Here is a 24,844-nt window from a genome sequence, read left to right as displayed (position 1 = left end):
TAAAATATTATTGTTAGTTAACACATTAATATTTAAATCATTGAATTGAGACATTAGTTTATAAAATTCATCATTTTTATCTTCTATATGATTTAAAAAAGATTTTCCTTGTATACAATTATTACATTCATTTAAATCATCAGAAATATCTGATTCACTATCTATTATTTCTTCTGAAATATAAGATTCTGAAGAATTCTCAGTTTCACTGTCAGAATTATTATTTGAATCCATTATTATTTTAAATAATGTTTCTTTTAGATTATCATCTATATCTAAATTATTAATTTTATTTTTAGCCCAACATTGATTAGCATAATGTCCTGGCTTTTTACATTTTCTACAAATTATTAATTTATTTTTGTATTTTTCTTCTTTCCGTAAATCACGGTTTTCTTTTCTTTTCTTCTTTTTATCTCTTTGTCTATCAGACAAATGTATTTTCTTTCTATAAAATTTTTCATCTTTTTCTTTAATTTTCTTCTTACCTTTATTAGGTAAGTCCATACCAAATTGATCACAAAATTTACCTAATTGTTTTTTCTCAAGTAAATTCTGTCTTTTAATTTGATTATTTAATTTTAATTCATTACAGAGAGCTAAACCCTCTTTAATGCAAGTATTAATTAAATTTCCATAAGTATAATTATCATATGGAATATTAATCTCATCTTTTCTTAATACTTTTCTAATTCTTTCAGCAAATAGAAAAGGTAAATCATCTATAAATTTAGCTTTCCAGAAACTATTATTACAATCTGGTATCTCATATATACGAGATAAAAATGTATCTTTATACCATCTAAAATCAGTAAGTGTTTTACATTTTAGATTACTTAATAAAGTACGAATCTTTTCACTATCATCAGTGAATTTACCAGTAAAATATTCAATCATAGTCATTATTAATGAATATACAACATTTTCTGATTGAATATTATTCTCTATCTTTATAGAATTAATAATATCTTCTTTTTGGAATTGATTTAAATAATTATCCCACCAACCTTTAAGTTGACCAGTAAAACCTGATATAATCATCTTAGCGATATTTTTATCAGTATTGCCAGAAGTTTTACACACAGTACTATACATAAGCATTCTGTGAGCAGTATTATAAATTTGTTTATCACTAAAACCATCAATATTCCATTCATAAATATTTTTCCCATTATAACTATTAGCAAATATATATTCTTGTTCTTCAATAAGAACGTCCATGGGAGTAGGTCTATTATAATAATATTTATTTTGGTTAGGTCTATCTGCCTATTTAATTTTATTAATTTCTTCATCAGAATGATTCTCATTATTATCTAACTCTTTATTAAGAGTATTTAAATTAAGATTTCTAAATTTTTCTTCTAGTAATTTTTCTATATCAGAAACAGAAGATTTAAATTTAAAATCCTTTATATCTGGAGGGGATTGAATAGAAACAATATTAGTTTCTTCTTCTTTTGTTTGAATATGAACATCTGGTTTAATTTGATTAATGGCCAGAATTATTTTATCAATACGATCCTTAAGAAAAACTATCTCTTCTCCTATTATCGTAAGATACAAATTTGTATAATTCTGTTTTTCAATTATCTGATTAATATGTTTAACAGTTATTTGTAACATATCATTTTCAAATAATTTAGAAAAAGCAGTAAAATTTAAAATTTTATTATTCTTTTCTATAATAAAAGATTGTTGAGGAGGATAAACAGATTTTTGAATCTGTCCAGAAGAAAGTTTATAATTTCTTTCAAGAATAGAAATATAATCTATAATAAATGTTTTAAGAAACCAAGGAACAAAATGAATTAATTTATTCTGGTTTTCACAATATGTATAAAATTCCGAAACAATATACTCAAATTCTTCTTCAGAAAAACTTTTAAAATATCAATTTCCGAAAGATTCTCATTTGGGTAAATAAAATTCTGCATTGATCCTTACTCTAGCAAGAGATCCTTTAGTAAAATCAATTTTAGATTTACTATCCATTAAATACTAAAATTCATTTCTGAAACGGTATCAGTTTCTCTAACTTTTTGAAAGTTACTTTTATGCACAATATTATTCTGATTAATAATTAATTCATCTACTGTATCTTGTACAGGAGACTCAACATCTTCTCTTATCTGAGAAGTAGAAGCTTTAGAAGTTTGAGAAATATCCACTAAATAATCTAAAGGCGAAATAAAAGAATGACTGGATCTTGATCTAGTATATATAGAAGATGGCAATAATCTTCTTTGTTCATTATTAAACTGTATTTGAACAGATCCTTCATTATTTTGTATAACATGTTGTAAATCTCTATTTATTATAGGATTTCTAGGAACAGCTTGTTCAATTATCCAGCTTTCTGGAAATTCAATTTCTTCCCATTTTATAGATCTACGGGTTGTAATATTCGATCTATTAAAATTAGTTTCTATAAGAATAGTTTCATTTAATTTTTTATCTATTCTTTTACACATAGGATTCAGTGTAAATAATGGTTTATAATAAATACGATAACAGATACATATAACTTCTGTACCAGGAGTATAATTATAACCATGAGTTTTAACATTTAATGTTAAAGAATCTAATATATTAATATCAGACAAAGATAAAGATAAATTTGGATAAACATCAAAATATACTGGACCATGAGCCAGACTAGATTGAATTATTCCCATAAGGGATTGTTTCCAATTCAAATTTCTACCATCTCTTAAAGCTGCTATGAAGCTTTCTGGTAGTCCTTCTAATGTTAAAGGTCTAAAAGCTATTTGAATTAAACCTATATGCATGAATCTGTAATTTTTCCTATCGGGTAAAATATCTTTATTGTTTAACAATCTAATAACCATCTCATTATCATGAAGAGGTACTAATATTAATAAATTATTAATATAATATAATATAATATAAAAAAAGATAAATATGAAACTTACTTAAAAGTTTCATCAGTTTCAAATGGAGAGAAAACAGAAAGAGGCGAGAGAAAAGAATAAATAAGATTTTGAGATTTTTTTTCGATCTTGCGATTATCGGTTTATCCAATCGACGAACCGAATTCAGTTCTGGAATCGTTGACACGAGATCTTCGATTTGAGGTATAAATTTTATAGTTTTGGTGATGTTTGAAATTCGTCGATTTCTAGAATAAATCTGATAAATTGTTAAATCATACTGAAATTGAAGATTGTTGAATAGTGTATGATTTTAACGAAGTAGAGAAGATTATAGTGGTGTTATTTTGAATTATTCTCAATTTATTATAATTAGGGATTTTTAATCGTTGGATTGAGATTGGAAAGTTGTTTGTCAGTTGTTATTAATTCTGATTATATATTCGGAGTCTACGAAGTATAGGCTACACGTTGATATAAAATTTTCGTAATTTGACGGATGTTGTAAAATAGCATATTATTTGAAGTTAATTAATTAGGCTGTATTTGATGTTAGTATTGTGAATTAAATACACCAGAATATTAAATTGTTGAACAATACAAATTTATAATCGCGTTTTATATTTTGTTGAATTAATTGTTGTTGGGCTATTTGATGTTATATGTTGAGACTGTTATGATTGTGTTGATACGGTGACAATAATCTGATATTGTTGTTGAATTATTTAGATACATCACAAGCCTCGGGATCAAAGAAATAGCCAGATTTTATATATACTCGATTATCAGGTACGTGTTGACGTACGAGCATACGTTATTGTTTAGTATTGATAAATACTATTGTGTTGAACGATGGTAAATTACCGGAAATGGGGTGATTTGATATTATATTTGCGGTTGTTTATTATTGTTGATGTTGTTGGCTGTCGTTGTTGGGAGACATCACGTTGATGTTGTTCGTTCAACGATATTGCTGTCGCCGAAGTTGGGGTGCGACGTATCGTTGATGTTATTCGTTCGACGATATTGCTGTCGTCGGTGTTGGGGTGTGACGTATCGTCGATGTTGTTGTTCGTTCGATGATATTGTTGTCGCCGGAGTTGGGGTGCGACGTATCATCGATAATATTGTTGCTGTGTGATGTTGTTGAGGATGTTGATGGCTGATGGTCCAGAAACGGCAAAGTGGTATTTCTGTTATCATTTCAGTTATATCTTATGTTATTGTTAATATAACTGTTATGTATTGCGATTATTATAATTTTTTCTGTTTGATCGGCATCATCTTTAGTTTTATGTTGACATCGTGTTGTGCATATTTAGATGATATCACTAGCATTGCGCCTTCGCGCCTTGTACTATGAGAGGGTTATCCAAGTCCTTTCCAATTCAGAGGTTTTCGTCGGACTTTCCAAACTCATCTAGTTATTCTGCTCTAGTGAACTTGCTGTTTTCCTTATCTTTTCTTCTCATGAGATGCATCATGCTATGACCATAATCATGCACAAGTTTTTGATTCCTCCATGTTAAGGAATATTTAATTGCGCTCTCTATTTTGATTTTTCACAGATCTTTGCAAAATGATTGTGTGACATTATGTGACCAACTCACTATCTCCAACAACTTCGCTTGTTTCACCGAGATTCGGGAATTTCAAGTTGAGGTGATAAGTAGATCCTATTGCTCAGAATAAGTTGAGGCTCTTTCTTCTTAAATATGTCATTGCATGAGGAAAGATACTTCACCACAAAGAACTAATTTATCCTCTTTGTAGACTGTTTTGGATAAGAACACAAGGAAAACGATGAAACAATATCTCCTAGAGATTTAACCATTTCTCTGAAAAAATCAACAAGTGGAATGTTCATAGGTGTTAATTAAGAATTATCAATTCCTAACTTCAAGAATAAATAGTTTTCGAAATCCACTAAGACATTCTTCACCCTAAATTTAGATATCACAACAGAGATAATTAGTGTGTCGTCATGTGTTTCATAAGGAACTTCAAATCTTCATTGTTGAAGGATAACTCTTCATGTACCTTAGCTTTCTGAAACACCAGCAGAGATGAGAAGACTATCGTGACAGGATGTTCTATCCCAACAACTTTTAGAAGAAAATTCCTCGCGTTTCCTTTGCCCCCACTAACAGGCTCCCAATTATCATGGCAATAATGCCGCTAATGGGCGAGTTCTCGTCCTCATTATCATCATGGTGATTGTTGTCTTTCTATTGGTCGTGAGATTCATTTTCACAAAGTTACCTACACATCTCTACTTGATTATTTTTTAGCTCGTAAACCGAAAAGATCTTCTGTAGTGTTTCCTCTATCTATGCGGAAGTGACATTATTTCTCTGATTTTTGTTGCTTAAGTTTTTCTTCATTGGAAGCGGGGGCTGTAGGTAGCCCCATTGTTCAGCCATTACTAGTACGTACGTCAAGCATGCATTTGAAAGGAATGTTTAAGGCTGCTTTTGTCAAGTCCCTTACATCTTTGATGCCATCGACATCAAAATCTGTAACCCTGATGCTCTTAAAGGTTCAACCTCCAATGCACAATCAAGAATAAAAATATGATATGCATTCAAGATACTATTTGCATTTGTGGGATAGTTAAGCTAGACATTCTCTTTTCCATTTTATCGTCCAAGATCGGCAAAAAGAAATTGTGAAACAAATATTGGCAATCCAACGACATTACATGGAAACCCCAGACAGAACTCGTAGACACAACAGTATCTATTCTTTTAAAAAAAAATAATAAAAAAAAAAACAGTATCTATTCTGAATTAAAATAAATCGTTTTAGAGAAGTTTTGTCTTTGAAGATGCCCACTACCCAGATCTAATGATTACATTCTAGTTTCCATTGCTTTTCACGGTCATGTGGACCAGCGTATACGGCCTCTTTGTAAGCTTTTAAGCTAGAACAGTGAAAAAAACACTCTGATCAATGGAAATATTCCTTCCCTATGAATTACTCCATCCCTGGTCAAAGGCTTAGTCTTTTTATTCTGTATTTATGTGCCTGTTTAAAAATAATAATAATCAATGCATCAACCAAATTTATATACACTAATATAGTTAAATAAATTTATAACAAAAAAATGCAGAAAGAATACCAAAGAATCTTTAGTTTTATTATACTGTTCAAATATGAAAGAACTACAGTGGTGACACGATACCTGACTATGTTGTAAACTGGCTATATCTACATGTATAGTAGCTTGACTATATCTACCTGTAGTGATTTACAAGATTGAGCACCAGTAATGTTCTACAATATATTAGCAATTTTTTATGTTTTTAAAAAATAAAAGACTCAAAATAATGTAAGCAATCTTATATTAGCAAGGTATACACTTGCATTCTTTGTCGAGGCAAACTTTACGTGCAAATTATAAAAAATCTCTTGCAAATCAAAGTAGAATATTTTCACATTGGGATCGTGGACATGTAAATTGAACATTCTGTACAAAACTTCCACAGTTGCGATGATCAATGCAAAGGAGCAGGAACCAATGTCATATTGATGCCTACACCATGATAAATGAGAGTCTTCTACTAAGAATTTGTAGCCTATTATTCTATCATTGATATAGCCAAAACATATAATTGATCGGATCTTAATTTTTATCGTTGTGACCTCTTAGCGAGTTAGCGATTTAACTTTCCTGTGGGACTGTTCTGGCCTCTTACGCATAGATAACCTTTACAAACTTCACGGGTCTACGACATTTTAGTTGAGCATCATAGAGGGGAGTTAACAAAGCAAAATAAGGTGACTATTCGGAGAACACAATAATTTAGTCGACCTTCAAAAACATTGGTGATTGCACTCGAAAGTGCTGATAAAATGTGAAACAAGAACATAAAAGCTGATAAACTGTTTGTCCAACTTGTATCTTAAGTGCACAACTTTTTCTGTTTAATCGGCTTCATCTTTGGTTTTTTGGTGACGTTGTGTAGCGCATATTTAGATGATATTCCTAGCAGTGTGTTTCCGCATCTTGCTAATACATATATGTTTTAGTTATGTTGATAATCTGTTAGTCCAACTTTTTATGTTTAATCGGCTTCACCTCGAACAATGCCAATGAGTCTAATGTATATCTTTTTCAAATCAAACTGTATCATATTCAACTAGAAGTTTGAGTTAGATATGTTTTCTCATGTGATATGCCATATTCAAGGATTTCTTGAATAATTTACTGTTTTTAGACCAATGGTGGATCTTCTTATTTTCATGGAAATTTTGTTTTTACTACTTATTCTATAGGTTGAGCCAAGCCAACCTTGAGGTATTGTTTTCGGGATCGAACGACGGATCGTTATTAACCCCATTTTTAATATGTGAGGTCAGGATAGACTTCACATGAACAATAGTCGATCTGTATTATTGTTAGAAAAAAAAATGAGTTTTGTAATTTAGAATCGATACAAATAATTCGAACGAGCTACGTAACAAACAGAATTATTTCTCGATTACAAATTAGTGTAAATGAGAAATTAATTGAGTTCAGATTTTATCAAGTGAAAAGATTGAATCGAAATGATTATATATACATATATATTTTTACAATATATATAAAATATTATATAATATATATATATATATATAAAATTAAAAAAATAAATAATTATTGTAATGTTAATGTGGTGCTTCTTGACGCCTCTTTGGACTTGGAAAATTGTGATTCAAGTCACGAAGGGATGTCATAAAGTGGTGCATCATTTCATGAAAATTTTTCACCTTCTATAAATAGGACCTCCCACATCTCACTCATTGCACCAAATTCTCTTATTCTCCTTTCTCTCTAAAGTTTAGGTCTATATGCGAATTTTCAAGCATTAGCGCTTAAAGTTCAAATTTTCAAAATATAAAAGCTTGAGTTTGGATTTTCTAAGCTTTTACGCTTAAATTCGAACTTTGGAATTAAATTCGAGAGTTGTCTTCTAGTTTTGAGTTTTTTAAGCATTTGCGCTTAAATCCAAGTTTTGCAAGATTTATACTCTTGGAATTGGATTTGTAAGTTTAACGCTTAGAATTCGAAATTAGAAAGTTTGCATACCATCTTGATAGTGTTCTAAACATTTCAAGTTTGTGTGGCTTTAAAATTTGTAGTGCTACTATTTTAAAGTCGTAGTCGTTGTATCTTGGGAAATGAATTGCCAATAACCGTGAGCACGGGGGCGGGGCAATATCGTTTTAAGGAAAAAGAGTCAAACTCTTGCCTCCACTATTTTCTCCCAGCCATTTGGTTCATCCATTTCTATCCCTAAGATTTCCCAAGACAAATCAAAAGAATACCATACCAACAATCTTAAAAAGATATTTGAACCAAAATTGCCTCAACAAGTACGACGACTCCAACTGTCCATCATGGAGAAAAACCTGAAAAATTCCATGGTACTGATTTCAAGCGGTGGCAACAAAAAATGTTTTACTACTTGACTACCTTAGCTTTGGCGAAATTCCTCAAAGAAGATCCGCCTACTGTTGATGAAGGAGAACAAAATACTCAAAAGAGGGCAGCCATTGATGCATGGAATCGTAGCGACTTCCTATGCAAAAACTATATTTGAATGGACTAAACAATGCACTATACAACGTGTATTGTCAAGTGAAAACAGAAAAAGAATTTTGGGAGTCACTTGACAAAAAGTATAGATCTGAGGATGCCGGCTTGAAGAAATTCATTGTCGGACGATTCTTGGATTTCAAGATGATTGATTTCAAATCGATTATGGCCCAAGTGCAAGAGTTACAAGTAATTCTGCAAGAAATTCATTCGGAAGAAATGATCCTAAGTGATTCATTCCAAGTGGTGGCCATGATTGAAAAGTTGACTCCTATGTAGAAAGATTTTTAGAATTATCTCAAGCATAAACGCAAAGAGATGAATCTTGAAGACTTGATTGTGCGCCTAAGAATTGAGGAGGATAATAGGGCATCCGAAAGGAAGGCCGGAAAGAGCAACTTTGAGGCAAGAGCAAATTTGGTGGAACAAAACACTAACAAAAAGAGAAAGCACCAAAGAAATGGTCCAAAGAAAGAAAAGACCAAAAATTTTAAAGGCAATTGTTATAATTGTGGCAAGCCTAACCATTTGGCACGAGATTCCCGAGAAAAAAAAGGTAATCAAAAGAAGTCAAGAGACCAAGTGAACATCACCAAAGATGAGAAATTGTCAAATGACACGACGGATCTCATGGTTGTTGCCGTTGTGTTTGAATCCAATCTAGTGGACTATCCAAAAAAATGGTTCATCGATACAGGAGCAACAAGGCATGTTTGCGCCGAAAAGGAAATGTTCTCTACCTATACCCCGATTAGTGGACGACAACTCTTCATGAGTAACTCTACTACGTCAAAAATCGTGGGACTTAGAAAGGTGGTGCTCAAGATGACATCCGGCAAGGGACTAACTCTTATTGATGTGCTACATGTTCTAGACATTTGAAAGAATCTTATGTCTGGATCAGCACTTGCCAAGGCTGGATTTAGAGTAGTGTTTCATTCTAACAAATTTGTACTATCTAAGAATGATATGTTTGTAGGAAAAGGCTAGCTATCTAGAAAAGAGCCTTTTCAAATTGAATGCGATGAATGTACTTCGTAACATTGAAAGCAATAAAAGTATCAATTTTATTTACTTAGGTTGAGTCGTGTGATTTATGGCATGATCGTTTGGGTCATATAAGTTATAATTCACTTCGTAAGCTAGTAAATTTAAATTTATTGCCTTCAATTGACGTAAACAAAAAACACAAATGTGAGATTTGTGTTGAGGCAAAATTTACAAAGGCCTCGTTTCCATACGTGAAAAGAAATACAACTCTTCTAGAGTTAATTCACACTGATTTATGTGATTTGAAGTTTGTGCAAACTAGAGGAGGAAAAAAATATTTCATTACTTTCATTGATGATTGCACAAGGTATTGTTATGTTTATTTGCTACGTAGCAAAGATGAGACTCTCGAAGTGTTTAAACACTATAAGAATGAGGTTGAAAACCAATTGACTAAACGAATAAAAATTATTCGCAGTGATAGATGTGGAGAATATGGAGAACCATTTGACGAATTTTGTTGCGAATGTGGCATTATTCATCAAACTACTGCGCTATATTCACCACAATCAAATGGTATTGCTGAAAGGAAAAATCGCACTCTTAAAGAAATGATGAACACGATGTTATTGAGTTCAGGATTATCCCAAAACTTGTGGGGGGAAGCAATCTTTTCGGGAACTACATTCTTAATAAAATACCACACAAAATTAAAGATGAAACTCCTTACGAATTATGGAAAGGCCACAAGCCTTCCTACAAATATTTAAAAGTGTGTGGGTGTTTGGCAAAAATTGAAGTGTCAAAACCAACAAAAGTAAAAATTGGGCCTAAGACAATATATTGTATATTTTTTGGATATGCAAATAATAGCAGTGCTTATCGATTTTTGGTACATAAATCTGAAATAAGCGATGTGCACGAAGGAACAATTATTGAATCAAAGGAATGTTGTCTTCTTTGAAACAACATTTCCTTATTTAGAAAATAAAGAAATAAGTTCTCGAAAAATGACTTATGAAACTACGAGCGGTAGAGTTCAAGAAGAACAACAAGAACCATGACGTAGTAAGAGAGCTAAAACAGCAAAGACTTTTGGATCTGATTTTCTAACTTATACGTTGGAAAATGAACCAAGGACAGTTAGTGAAGCACTATCAAGTCCTGGAACCCCCTTTTGGAAGGAGGCAGTGAATAATGAGATATAATCTATTTTGCAAAATCATACTTGGGAATTATAGTTGACCTCCCTCCAGGGAAATAAACCATTAGGATGTAAGTGAATTCTTAAAAGAAAATACAAGACCGATAGATCTATTGAAAAATATAAGGCCAGATTAGTAGCCAAATGATATAGACAAATGAAAGGTCTTGATTATTTTGATACATACTCGCCAGTGACGAGAATAACATCTAATCGTGTATTGATAGCAATTGCGGAATTACATAATCTAGAAATACATCAAATGGATGTGAAAACGACATTCCTCAATGGGGAACTTGAGGAAAAAATATATATGGAACAACTCGAGGGTTATATAGTTCCTGGACAAGAGAAAAAAGTTTGTAAACTCGTTAAGTAATTATATGGGCTTAAACAAGCTCCAAAACAATGGCATAAAAAATTCGACAAAACTATGTTGTCGAATGGCTTCAAAATTAACGAATGTAATAAATGTATTTACATCAAAGGCACACATGAAGCATATGTGATAGTATGCTTATACGCTGATGATATCTTAATTGTGGGAAGTAATATTAATACCATCAAGACCACTATGAAGATGTTAACAAAAAACTTTGATATGAAATATATGGCAGAAGTAGATGTCATTTTGGGAATAAAAGTTACCAAAACATCGGAAAGGACGTGTTTTGTCGCAATCTCACTATGTTGAGAAAATATTAGAAAAACATAATGTGAATGATATGTCTTTGATCAAAACACCTGTAGATCCAAGTTTGCATCTTTCCAAAAATAAAGGTGAACCCATATCTCAATTAGAGTATTCGAAAATTATAGGCAGTCTGATGTATCTCATGAACTGCACACGTCCAGATATTGCTTATGTTGTAAACAAACTCAGCAAATTTACAAGTAATCCTGGCAATGATCATTGGAAAGAATTAATAAGGGTACTTAAATATTTAAGATACACCTTAAATTATGGATTACAATATACGAGATATCCCGCGGTCCTAGAAGGTTATACTCACGCAAATTAGATATCTGACACAAATGATTCAAAATCCACAAGTGGTTACGCATTTACCATTGGTGGTGGTGCTATATCATGGAAGTCTTCTAATCAAACTTGCAATGCTCGATCCACAATGGAATCAGAATTTATAGCTTTAGACAAAGCTGGAGAAGAAGCCGAGTGGCTTCGAAATTTCTTAGAAGAAATCTCTTTTTGGAATAAGCTAGTGTCCTCAATAATAATTCATTGTGATAGGCAATCAACAATTGGAAGATCACAAAACACTACATATAATGCTAAGTCTCGACACATCCATCGTAAACATAATGTCATACGACAATTGATCTCTAATGACATTATCTCCATTGATTATGTAAAATCAAAAGAGAATCTCGCGGATCCATTTACAAAAGGTATACCGAGAGATCAAATTAATTTTCTATGAAGAGGAATGTGATTAAAACCCCAAAATTAAATCTTGTAGTGGATACCCAACCTAGTTGACTGGAGATCCCAAGATCTAGGTTCAAAAGAGATAACTATATTACGAGATTGGTAGAAACACCTTGGAGAAATCTCTTACCTATTCCTACGATAAGAGTCGTTGCCCACAAAGGGGTGTGAGGCTATGTTTTACCTTTAATGATTCCTAAGATATACTAATACATATGTTGAAATATAGTGGGATACTATCCTAGGAGATCACCGACGTAAGTGCGAAATGTGGCCGCTTCAAATATGAAACGCACTCGCGAAACCAAGCAGGGTCCATGGCCGAAATGGACCCAACAGTGAGAACATAATGAAATATTAGAAATGTTATTGTGTGAATATAATTGTCTTGGTTTACACAAAACGGCGAATAGTTCAAGGCATCACGTCCATTAATTGCCAATTAAATCCTATTATATCATACTAACGAAGGTTCAAAGCCAAAAGTTACCTATCCTGATGCAATAATATTTCGCTAGAACGCTATTTGTCGAGTCAGCTTAGTCATGTGCATTAATTTTCATTCATGTGGGGGATTGTTAGAAAAATGAGTTTGTACTCGTTTAGACTCGATAAAATAATTCGAACGAGCTACGTAGCAAACAGAATTATTTATCGATTACCAATTAGGGTGAATGAGAAATTAATTGAGTTCAAAAATGTTAATGTGGCGCCTCTTTGGACTTAGCTGAATGGCCAAGTTAAATTGTGATTCAAGTCATGAAGGGATGTTATGAAGTGGTGTATCATTTATGAAGACTTTTCACCTTCAATAAATAGGACCTCCCATATTTCATTCATTGCACCAAATTCTCTTCTTCTCATTTCTCTCTAAAGTTTAGTTCTATATGCGAATTTTTAAGCATTAGCGATTAAAGTTCAAATTTTCAAAATATAAAATCTTGAGTTTGGATTTTCTAAGCTTTTACGCTTAAATTCGAACTTTGAAATTAAATTCGAGAGTTGTCTTCTAGTTTTGAGTTTTTTAAGCATTTGCGTTTAAATCCAAGTTTTGCAAGATTTAAACTCTTGAAATTGGATTTTTAAGTTTAACGCTTAGAATTCGAAATTATAAAGTTTGCATACTATCTTGTTAGCGTTCTAAACATTTCAAGTTCAGTGTGGCTTTAAAATTTGTAGTGCTACTATTTTAAAGTCGTAATCGTTGTATCTTGGGAAACGAATTGCCAACAACCGTGAGCACCAAGGCGGGACAATATCGTTTTAAGGAAAAATAGTCAAACTCTTGCCTCGACTATTTTCTCCCAGCCATTTGGTTCACCCATTTCTATCCCGAGATTTCCCAAGACAAATCAAAAGAATATCATACCAACAATTATTTCCAATGTAACTTTGTATTTCCCCTATTTTATGTGAGAACCTGAAATTCCAGCAGTAGCTAGCATTTTGCATCGGCTAGCAATATTCAGCAGCAATGCAAAAAGTTCAGCAGAACCTAGCAATTCCAGCAGCAACTGATATTTCAGAAGCTGGTATGTTTCCAGCTGATGGAATCCAGCAGAAGAAGAGTTCAGTAGCGCGAATTTCCAGCAGACAACTACTGATTCTGCGTTTGACTTGTAACTGAAGCATTTAACATGGAATAAAGGCTGTAATGGCACATAATGGCAGATCATGGCCATTGATTTGGGAGGCTAACAGTCAGAAATTTGTCTATAAATAACACCCTCAAATCTCTGAATTGGTGTTACACAAATCTTGAGTATCACTTGAAAATTCGAGTTAAGAGAGTGTCTTTGTTCGAGCAGAAAAATCCAGTAGCGAGAACAACAGATTTCAGACTTCAACCGAAACACCTAGCAAATTACGGTAAGTGTGTTTATGTATAAATATATTGAAATCAGTTTGATTATTCATGTTTTATGTATTTATGATCTATGATTTTTGAAGCACTGAAACCTAGTGAACTAATGGTAGGAATATATATTCTGAACATTACTGAATTCTGATTACTGTTACTGGCCTCACCCCTTAGATGAGAGAACATATAGGAGACTGATATTAGTTTAGCCATGAAATTCACAAGCGTGCTCAGTGCTTACTTATTAAATTTCTGATTTTTGTTCTGAATACTGATTTCTGAATACTGATTCCCGAATACTGATTCATGTTATGAAAATAAGAGTTTCTATATATTATTTATATTACTGTTTCTGTTTAAAATGATTTTGAAAACTGGGAGTTATTTCCGCCTCCGCTTACTGAATGACAACCATATCACTCACCCACCAAACCCATCTCAGATAAGAACGAGGGAGAATTGTTAGAAGAAGAAGAGCAGCATCAGTTTTTGGGCTAATGAAGAAGGTTGTTGTTTTTCACTTATGTTTCTGCTGTATCTGTTAAGATATTGTTATGTCTGGTTTTACATTTCGCTGTAAAATATTAGTATTTGAGTTTGTATCAGACAATGAATTATTTAGTATTATGAATAAAAAGACTAGTTTCTGAATTTTGTATTTCTGAGGCTTGTTGTTTTCGAATGTAAATTTGAGAGCAATGCCGGTGTCGACTAACCCCGTCCCTGGGGCGCGTGACATTTTTTTAGCCCGTTCAAATTGGTTTGAAATACGTACATGAACCTCGAGAAATCGCAGCAAACACTATGTTATTCTTTTTAATGCTAGCTGCTTAAACTGCTCGAGGCCACACAACCAAGTTCTCAATTAATATGGTTGACCATGTATTAATGTATATATATATTTCATGTGCCGATACTGCTTTTGAATATTGAAGATCGAGCTAGCTACGTTATGTACTTAAGTAGGACTAAAATTTAAATATATAAAAGCTGATTTATTTAATTTTATGAAACAAAATTTAAATAGTTAGAATTTAGTTATATATTCATTTTGAAAATTAAAATAAAAAATTATTATTTCATTTCTCAATCTGTGTAATTTATTAACCTGTACAACATTCCACGCAAATAAATAAATATACTACAAAAAAACCATGTTGGAGTTGAATACATTAAAATAAAGATTAATGAAAAAGTGGGCATGGGTTTTAATTAGAACAAAGAAAGTACTCTTCTAAATAAGTTATACTACAAAAATTTGTCATTTGTCAAAATATTCAACGTAAAAAAATAAAGTTATGTCATGGCCATGCAGCCTCATTTCTTATCAGCTTCAACACCTGATTGCATCATTTTCCTTGAAAATCTTTCGTTTTCGGGTAACGGTTGCGGCGGAGTTGTGCGGCTGCCGATGAAGTGCCGCTCATCGATCGCAGAGAGCTTGCATGGGGGGCCGCCGGTGTCCGGAATCCACGTGCAGCCATTCGGAGACGGAGGGTTTACGACTAGAAGGCCGCGGAGCTGCACCGATGGAGCCCGCCATAGTTCTTCTTCTCCGCCGAGAATTCGAGCAGCGTCGGTCGGTTTCGTGATTATCAGGAGGAAATTTACTGCTAATAAGGCGGTTAAGATCAAATTCTGAGCAGTTTTCTTCATGATGAATGATGATTTCGCAATATTTTTGTGATTGAATATCAAGAAATCTGAAAAGAAAAATCGAAAATTGGATATGATTTGAATGCAGAAGATGGAGGGATGGTGTGTATTGATATATACTGCCGCTGCATGAAATTACTTATTACATGGTAATGTGTGACTTTGAATTTTGGCATATAATATAAAATTTGACTCGACTTGAATTGGTCGTGAGGTGAGAATATAAGGTTTGATTTAATTTTAAAATTGCTTGAAAAATAGAAACAATTAACAATATATACATAAATACTACAAAAACTACTTACAAAATTAAAATTGAAATTGATATTATTATTATAAAATAATTATTGTATTTTTAAATTTTTATTGTTGGAAAGAACTGATTAATCAAGTTAAATTTTAAAATAAATTGAATAGTTAGTAAATTATAATAATATATAAAGGCGAATTAATTCATATATACTCTGAATAACTTATTAAGCATAATTCCTTGTGATTTATATTATTTTTGGGTGTATAAAATTACCATTATCAAAATACAAAACATAATTCATTACCTTTAAAACAACAAAAAAACAAATATTAAAAACATCAAGAATTAAATATAATTTATTTAAAAAATTAAGTAATAACACAAAAACTACGTACCCAATCAAATTGAATAAGAATAAAATTTTATTTAAAAATATATTCATTTTACATAATATTATTAAATAAAAAAATATAATTTATATGCACGCCATACGTTAATAAAATACAATTTTTTAAAAAAAACAGTTTGGTATAACTTATTAATTACATATATATCTTGTTCATTTTTACATAATCAATTATTGTTTTTAACGAAAAAAATATACCAAGATTGAGTTTTACAATTAATAAATGATATTATGATCTAATTTTCAAATCAAGATCGATTGTGCCTCATGATTTTAAGGGTGACTTTGAATTTATGAAACACGTACAAAGGCCTATGCAAGAGAATTATAAATTGACTTCATTTTTTGTCAATTTATTGTTTAAATTACTTTGTCCCTATTCTATTTAGTTTCATGTTTTGGGAAAACAAATTAAAATATTATAAAATTAGGAAATAAGAAAATTCAACAAACCCAACTATATATGTAAGTTATACGTACAATTTAAAATTTATATATAATATACACTAAATAAAAAAACAAAATAAATAGTGATTTTGAGCAAGTTATTATCAAATATGTTATGATACTTAAGTTTCATATCTTTTAATCAAAATAGTTTACAATTAATGTGTGATACCTTTGTCTCATATCTTAAAAATTAAAAATTAAAAATGAGTTTATAATGGGTCTACAATGAACTTCTATAGTGACTTGTGTTAATCATTTTTCTAAAAGCAAAGACGAATACGAAGTTGTTGCTATAAGGGCCCATTGTGCATTCACGCAGGCGCGGGCTCGGGGAGTGACAGAATGGTATCAGAGCCGGTCACCAGCAAGGAACACTGGGAAATAAGTGCTATGCGGGGCAAAGTGCTACGTGCATGAGAGCCACCTCTTGAACCTGCGGGGCAAAAGTGCTACATGACGGGAGCCACCTCTTGAACATGTAGGAGCTACCTCTAAATTATCGGTGCTGGTGGATCGAGTGGTTAGGCCGCGACGAGAACGTCGCATTCTGAAATAGGGGTGATTGTAATATCCTTGTCCCACATCTTAAAAATTAAATATTTAAAATGAGTTTATAATGGGTTTACAATTAACTTTTATAGCAACTTGAGTTAATCATTTTCGTAAAAACGAGGACGAATACGAAGTAATTGCTATAGAGACACATTGTGCAGTCATGCAGACGCGGGCCCGGACACGGGACGTGACATAATGACTACTCCTTAGATAACTTGTCTAACCATTTACATCGAGGGAAATCAAATACAAACTAAGTAGTTGCTATAGTTCGTACGACTTTAGATCATAACGAGTAAATTTGATTATACGTGTATGATACAACAATCATTTTCTTTCTCGTTACTCAAACCTAAAATTAATTAATTTTTAGTCCATTATGCTTTAATTTTGTACTTGTTTCTACGACACGTTTGGGTTGAACAGCTGCAACAAATTAAATACTAGTACATTTACATTTGACTGGACCATATATAACAGATACAAATTTCTCGCCCAAGAAATGACCACGTCACATACATTTTTTACTTAATTAATTAATTAATAATAATTAAAAAAATGACTGAAATATATTCGGAATAGTGCTTTTACTGCTTAGCAAAAACTTATGTGACACGGTATCACGGGTCGTATTTTGTGAGACGGATCTCTTATTTGGTCATCCATGAAAAAAATATTATTTTTTATGCTAAAAATATTACTTTTGTTGTAAATATTGGTAGAGCTGACCCGTCTCACAGATAAAGATTTCTTGAGACCGTTTCACAAGACTTAGTCATACTGCTTTATCACATATTGTGAATCTATACGGTATTGTTTTACTAGAATTGTTAACATTAAGACTTTGGACTTAATCAATTAATATATGAATTATTGATAACTTACATTAATTGATTTTGAGTACAATCTTTTTTTTAAGAAAAATTAATAACAATAATTTAACCATTTTAGCAAGCAAAATTGCTAAGTAGTATTTGAATCATTCAAGAAATAGCAAAGTATACTAACAAGCAACTACTCCATCACAGAGTCGATGGTGCGTTAAGACTGCATCGGGTCGCCGGAAGGACGGGTGGTTCGACCATAGCTCGTGTTGATCACAACCGACGTGATCAGCTGCATTTGTAGGGCTATGGCTGCAACTTGAGCATGAGTCATATTTATCTTATTCGTGTGTTTTTCATTATATACTTAAAATCATATTATATATCTTATTCGACAAATGAAATGAACTACCATTGAGGCTATATTGTCGTTACAGGTTTCTTGAGAAATCTTGATCTTAATTTTGAGCAATCTAATGAGCCATAGAATGGATTCTGAATAATAACAAATGGCCAGGGTATTCACTGATCAAGCTCTAATTGTAGACAGTCCTTCGAGCTCCGCTCGACTATACTTGTATCGACTATCTACACATAATGGTAAGTAAGATCAAAGAAGGAACTAGTTCACACCTGGATATGTGCCCCATATGGACCACTACAAGGCATTCTTCATTTTTAAGAACTTGAAGGCCATGGCATGGTGGATTCCAATCCAATGATTGAATTTTGCCTGAGTTGCCCTCATCGGGAAGTTGTGTTACAAGAATTATAGTTCGAGATCTAGACTGAATTCTCATTACAGGATAAGCAATTCCCCTAATCTTCTTTCTGATGGTAAGATGTAAGAATGTGTCACATTTTTAATGTTGTGATTGCTTGAAATGAGCTTCTCCATGTTGGAAGAACTCGAGTAAACCAGCAAAATTGTGCAAATACAGAAACATCAGATTCACTAGTACATTTGATAAGCAAATTACTGAGCACATAAACATTGAAATTTAACAATACATAAGCTCAAGGATAAGAGTTGTTCCACTGTCAAGAATATAACTCAGCTAAATAAATTTCAAATACTGGGAATTTCCATAGATCTTATCCATGATCTTTAGGTTTCTGGCAGAAGCCCTTTCTGCTCCAAACCATTCCCCTACAATTTAAAAGGCGGCTTATTCAGTCCTAGCATGCAGTTGGATGGAGATATTCTTCAATGTTACTGGCCATTCATCTCCGCATCAATCATTCAAAAAAGGTCGTCCGAGAGGCTGTTCGAAGCTCTGATGATCGATTGGCATACTCCTGAACCAATGCTCCAAAGAGCGAAGGCCTTTCAAGCAAGTGAGACGGCTTGTCGAATTCTTTCACCCTTCCTGTTTGATAGTGAAGAAAGAATCATACTTCAGATGTACATTGAACAGTTGCATTCATTTTAATGTGTCAGATTTGTCAAGTTATTTAACGAAGGCAGGAAAATAGACAAGGAACTCACCTGCATCTATTACCAGGACCCTGTCACAGTCCATTACTGTCGGTATTCTGTGTGCAATGCTGATGATGGTGCAGGATATGAAGTCCTCCCGGATTATTTTCTGAATCACTCCATCTGTATATGAATCAACTGATGCAGTTGCTTCGTCCATGAACAGAAGCCGGTTTCTTTTTAGCATCACCCTTCCTAAGCAAAGAAGCTGCTTTTGCCCCACGCTCCAGTTTTCACCATTTTCGACAACTGCAAAACACAGACGAATAGTTAAGCTAATGCTTGACTACCATTCCAAAGAGCCAAGAATTCCATTGTCCATTTGTCCTGCTGTGAAAAATAAATGGTAAAGCATGTAGATGGTATAAATTACCAACTGAATCAAGTTTCTCTGGCTTTTCAGCAACCACATCCTTGAGTTGACACCGCTCTAAGCTCTTCAAAACCAGTCCACGGACCACATAATAAGCATCCAACAAGCAAAAGAAAACAGAGGTAAGAAGAAGAGCGCAACCCTTTATTTTCCCTTTTTAAAAACAGTTGAATTACAGTTCATAACATTTCAGACTGAAGAATTTGGCATCATTTTAACTAGCATTAAGAAACAACCTTACTTAAGCAATCCACATATTACCTTCCATATTTCATCATCCGAATACAACCCAGTGGGGTCGATGTTTCTTCTCACAGTTCCTTCAAAAAGAACAGGCTCTTGTGGTATGATGCCGAATCGAAACCTAAGATCATGAAGCCCCAATGCTGAAATGTCAATGTCATCAATAATTATTCTTCCACCCGATGGCTCCACCAATCTGAATAAAACCTGGATCAGCGTTGATTTCCCACAGCCTGTACGGCCAACAACACCTATCTTCTCACCTCCTCTAATGCCTAGTGTAATTCCTTTAAGAACTAACGGAGTATCTGGGCGATATCTGACCTGTTTATCAACAATTGTAACCAAAAACATGTTAGATACATCTAGTTTGATGAGTTCATGTTTGTTCCAATTTCTTGTGGCATGCTGAAATGTCGACAGAGATCATAAATAGTATAAAAATAAGTCATCAGTTTTTTCACCTGCAAGTTTTTCAGCTCGATATTGCCAAGGAACGGCCAATTCGGTGGAAGGAAAATGTCATTTTTCTTCCATTCTGCTTCCGACGGTATGACTGTAAACTGTTTTATCCTCTCAACTGAAACCATCTTGTTTTCCAGAAAGCAACTCAAGTACACAGCCCAATAGAGCACAGAATTAAGCGATAACCCATACGAAAGGGATAAACCGACATTGCCTGCAAAATCATGTCATTGAATAATGCGTCAACATATCTCCTTTTTTTGACTTTCCAAGCATGATTAGTTATCTGACATCATGCTGCATTGTCATGAAATTTGAGGTATGCAACATACCTGGATCAATTATATTGCTAGGTAAAATTATCATAAACAGCACAGACACGCAGAGAATGAAACATCCGATAAGTTCTAAACGAAATCCCAGCCACTCATTGGATCCATTATTGTGGAAGTCCATGCGCAGATTTGAATCTACGCGATTGATATTATCCTGAATTAATCTTTCCTGCTTACTGAAACAACGAATAGTCATCACTCCTGAAATACTCTCTGAGAAATCATGAATGACAGGAGCCTTTGTTATAGAGTCCAGTCGAGTCAATTCCCGAGAAGTAGAAAGGTAATACCCCTGGAAACGAAAGCCCATCAGAGAAAAGTTCACTCGTATGCAAATGAATTGAGATTATAAAATGTGATTGGATGAGCTTGAACAAATAAGAAGATGAAGAACAATTTCGAGCATAGGGATAAAAACTTACCATGTACCATATATTTAGCCAAGCAAGTGGAAACAAAAGGATTGTAGTTGGCCAAGCATATTGACAAGTTATGATGATGATAGTAAGAAGTGAAGTATACCCCGAAACCGCAAGACTTAGAAAGAAAGGGATTATAATATCGACGTTGGTCTGATCAGTTGAAGCCTGCACGTATGGAAAACCATTTAGGGATCATATTTTGATACAAAAATCTTTAGATATTTAAAATTTTTACAATGAAAATCTGTCACATGAAGATCTACCCGAGTTAGAATTCGTCCAGAAGGTGTAGTATCAAAGAACGACATTGGAGCATGCAAGATGCTGTGAAGAATTTGTTTGAAGAAATTTTGAGCAGTCTTTAAACCCATTACTGCAAACAAAGTTCCTCTTATCGCAACCAGTATAAAGGAAAGGGAAGCTATTCCCGCATATATTTCAATGAACAGAATAGGGTCGAACGATGCTGAACGTTTTTCTGAAGTTTCATATGCCAACCAGTAGTCATTTGACATTAAAGCTCCTTGCCATGCAAGATTAAAGACCAATGCAGCAACCACTCCTATCCATCCAAAAGACTCGGTGCAATATAACTTATAAACCTGCAAACTTATTTTCCCAGTTGCTCGCTCTTCGTCCTTGACAAGTCTTGAACTTCCCCCATTCAACTCAGACCTTTCTTGAGAATTAGCTTCACCATTTTCTTCTCCAAACTTAGACGATCTATGACTAGATAATTTTAGGGAAGCTATGTTCTCTGAGGTTGTCTCCACCTCTACAAGTTCCATTGATGCCTCATGGGCTGTTACTAAAGCTTTGAAATCCATGCCCATTTTCAGGAGGTCATTGTATTTTCCAGATTGAACAATCATCCCGTCTCTCATGACCTGGATTGAAGATGCCACCGTTCAGTACCCTTTATGTCCAATTTAAAGCTCGAAAATTGATGCCATTAAGATTTCGGAAATCAAAGGGTTTCATACATACCAAAATTTGATCAACATTATTCAAGAAGTCCACCTGGTGGGTGATAAGTATAATGGTCTTACCTCTGAGGGTTCCTCTCACACATTCCTGCGAAAGAACAATCAAATGTTTCGATTCCTTGTCATAAAAAACACATTTCGATACATCATTCATTTGTGAAAGAAATTCCCAAAATATAGAAGAACAATAATCTGAAAATTGCATGACATTAAAAAATATGTGAATGAGTATAGTTGATTCTTCTTGATAAGATAAGAAATCTGCACCTTGAATATGTCTGATCCAGTGTGAGCATCAACAGCACTAAACACATCATCAAGTAAATAAATATCACAATCCTGATACACAGCTCTTGCAAGTTGAATTCGTTGTTTCTGGCCACCACTTAAATTGATACCACGTTCTCCGATTTCAGTTTGGTCGCCAAACTCCATCATTTCCAAGTCTTTCTCCAAGCAGCACACCCTGATAGTTTCCTTGTATCTCTTTCCATTCATAGGTAAGCCAAATAATATGTTTTTTTGTACTGTCCCACTTTGGATCCATGACATTTGGGCGACATAGGCTGTGGAACCACATACTCTGATCTGTGATGCAGAAAAACCAGTTAGAGTTCATAAGAGTCTGATACATTCGATGAAATTGAGGTATAAGTTGAAAAATAGGATCCTCAAAAGATTGAAAATGGCATCCACTAAACATAACATTTGAACATTGCACCTTTCCTGATAGTTTGTTCATCTCGCCAAGAATTGCCGCCAGAAGGGAAGACTTCCCTGATCCCACAGTACCAACAATTGCAGCAAGCTCCCCTTTTTTTATCTCAAAATTTAAGTTCTTAACTATCTCTTTCTCACTGTTATCGTCCCAATTAAACGACCCGTTTTCGACCTCCACAGCAATCTCTCCTCGACAATCTTGAACCTTCTCAACTGATTTATCGTCCAACTCCTTGCTGGTCAAGAACTTATCCAGTCGTTCAAAAGAGATTATTGCCTGTGAAATGGCAATCATCGATTGCGGGAAAGACCTCATCGGCTCTTGCAACATCTTTAAGAGCGAGGTTGTTGTAAAGACTGTGCCTACAGTAAGTGGAACCCCGGAAAGAATAGAACATCCAAATGCAATTGTGCCAAGAAAAGCCGGCGCACTCCATAGCACGATGCTATTGGCAGTTAAGCAATACATAAATTTCGACAGCCATTCATATTCTTTTTCACGAAATGACTGGATTTTCTTGTCAAAGTATTCTTCCCATGCCTGGAACTTTATCACTCTCATGTAGTTGAGTACCTCATTTGTTGCCTTCATTCTCGAATCACGGTGCATCATAATATTAAATTGGAATTTATTGTTTTTTCGGGTACCATACAACACAAACATGATTAATAAGGCAATTCCACCTAGTACGGCAAATGTTGAGGCGCCCAAGTACTGATAAATGATAACTAAGGCCACGATGATTTGCAATGACATAAGCCACAAGTTGTTTAGGTGCAACATCATATCCGAGAGCTGTTGAGCATCCACCACCACGTAGTTAACGATTTGTCCAACTCCATGATCTTGTCTAGCTGAGCCCGAAAGTCTCAACCCCTTCTCGTATAAAGCAGTAATAAGCGTGGATCGAATAAGCATCCCCAGTTTTTGAGTATTGAAGTTGAACTGGTGTGAGCTCAAAACTTCCACAAATTTCGCGATCAATAGAATCAATACAAGGTAGTATCCATAGGGAGAACTTCTATCTCCAGATGTAAAATCAACAAACTGCTGTATAAGTGTTGGCCCAACATACATTACACCGAGCCTTAAGATTGCAAGAAATGAAACGGAGGCGATTTGTTTCCAAAAGCATCTCACCAGTGTTTTCACAACAGGATGCTTCGAGTTCTCTTCAGGCTTAGGCCAATTTTGTTTGAAATGCTCGGCTAATGCGTCAGCTCGGTGCTCTGGTGAAAGTGCTGGCACATCATCTATCTCGAGGGCTGATTTGTAACCTTTCTTCAGGAGGGGATTCAACCAAATCCAAAAGGCTTTTGACACAATAGAGGCCGAAGCGTACCCAGTCACATGAGATTTGTTCAAAAGGGGTTCGTCTGGTTTGCTATCTGAATCCATAATTGGTTCACAGTCCCTAAGCACTCCAATCCCAGTGGACCCTTTAGTTCCAGCAACAAGAAGAACAACTGGCAAAGAAAAACAATATCATTAAATTTTGAAAAAAAAATAATAATCTTTTTATTGAAAAAAAGATCAAATGTGCGAGGCCTGAAGTAAAGAACAAAGCTACAACAAGAAATTCTACAATCCATTATATTCGAATTAGTGTCAGGCCAGTGAGTGAGTAAGAGCTAGAGATTCTTCTCATGAACAATCAGTACAGCAATTGAAACAACCAGTATAAACCAACAACTA

At 33.8% G+C, this 24,844-nt stretch overlaps 1 pseudogene; it reads right to left on the bottom strand.

The window, feature by feature from the left end:
* Window positions 1-19,048: 19,048 nt before the first annotated feature.
* LOC142556695 (ABC transporter C family member 14-like) lies at window positions 19,049-24,638 on the bottom strand (annotated as a pseudogene).
* Between the last annotated feature and the right edge of the window lie 206 nt (window positions 24,639-24,844).

This window comes from Primulina tabacum, chromosome 9 (assembly GCF_025594145.1).
Source record: "Primulina tabacum isolate GXHZ01 chromosome 9, ASM2559414v2, whole genome shotgun sequence".
NCBI classification, from domain to species: domain Eukaryota; kingdom Viridiplantae; phylum Streptophyta; class Magnoliopsida; order Lamiales; family Gesneriaceae; genus Primulina; species Primulina tabacum.
This window is presented reverse-complemented; position numbering and strand designations above follow the sequence as displayed.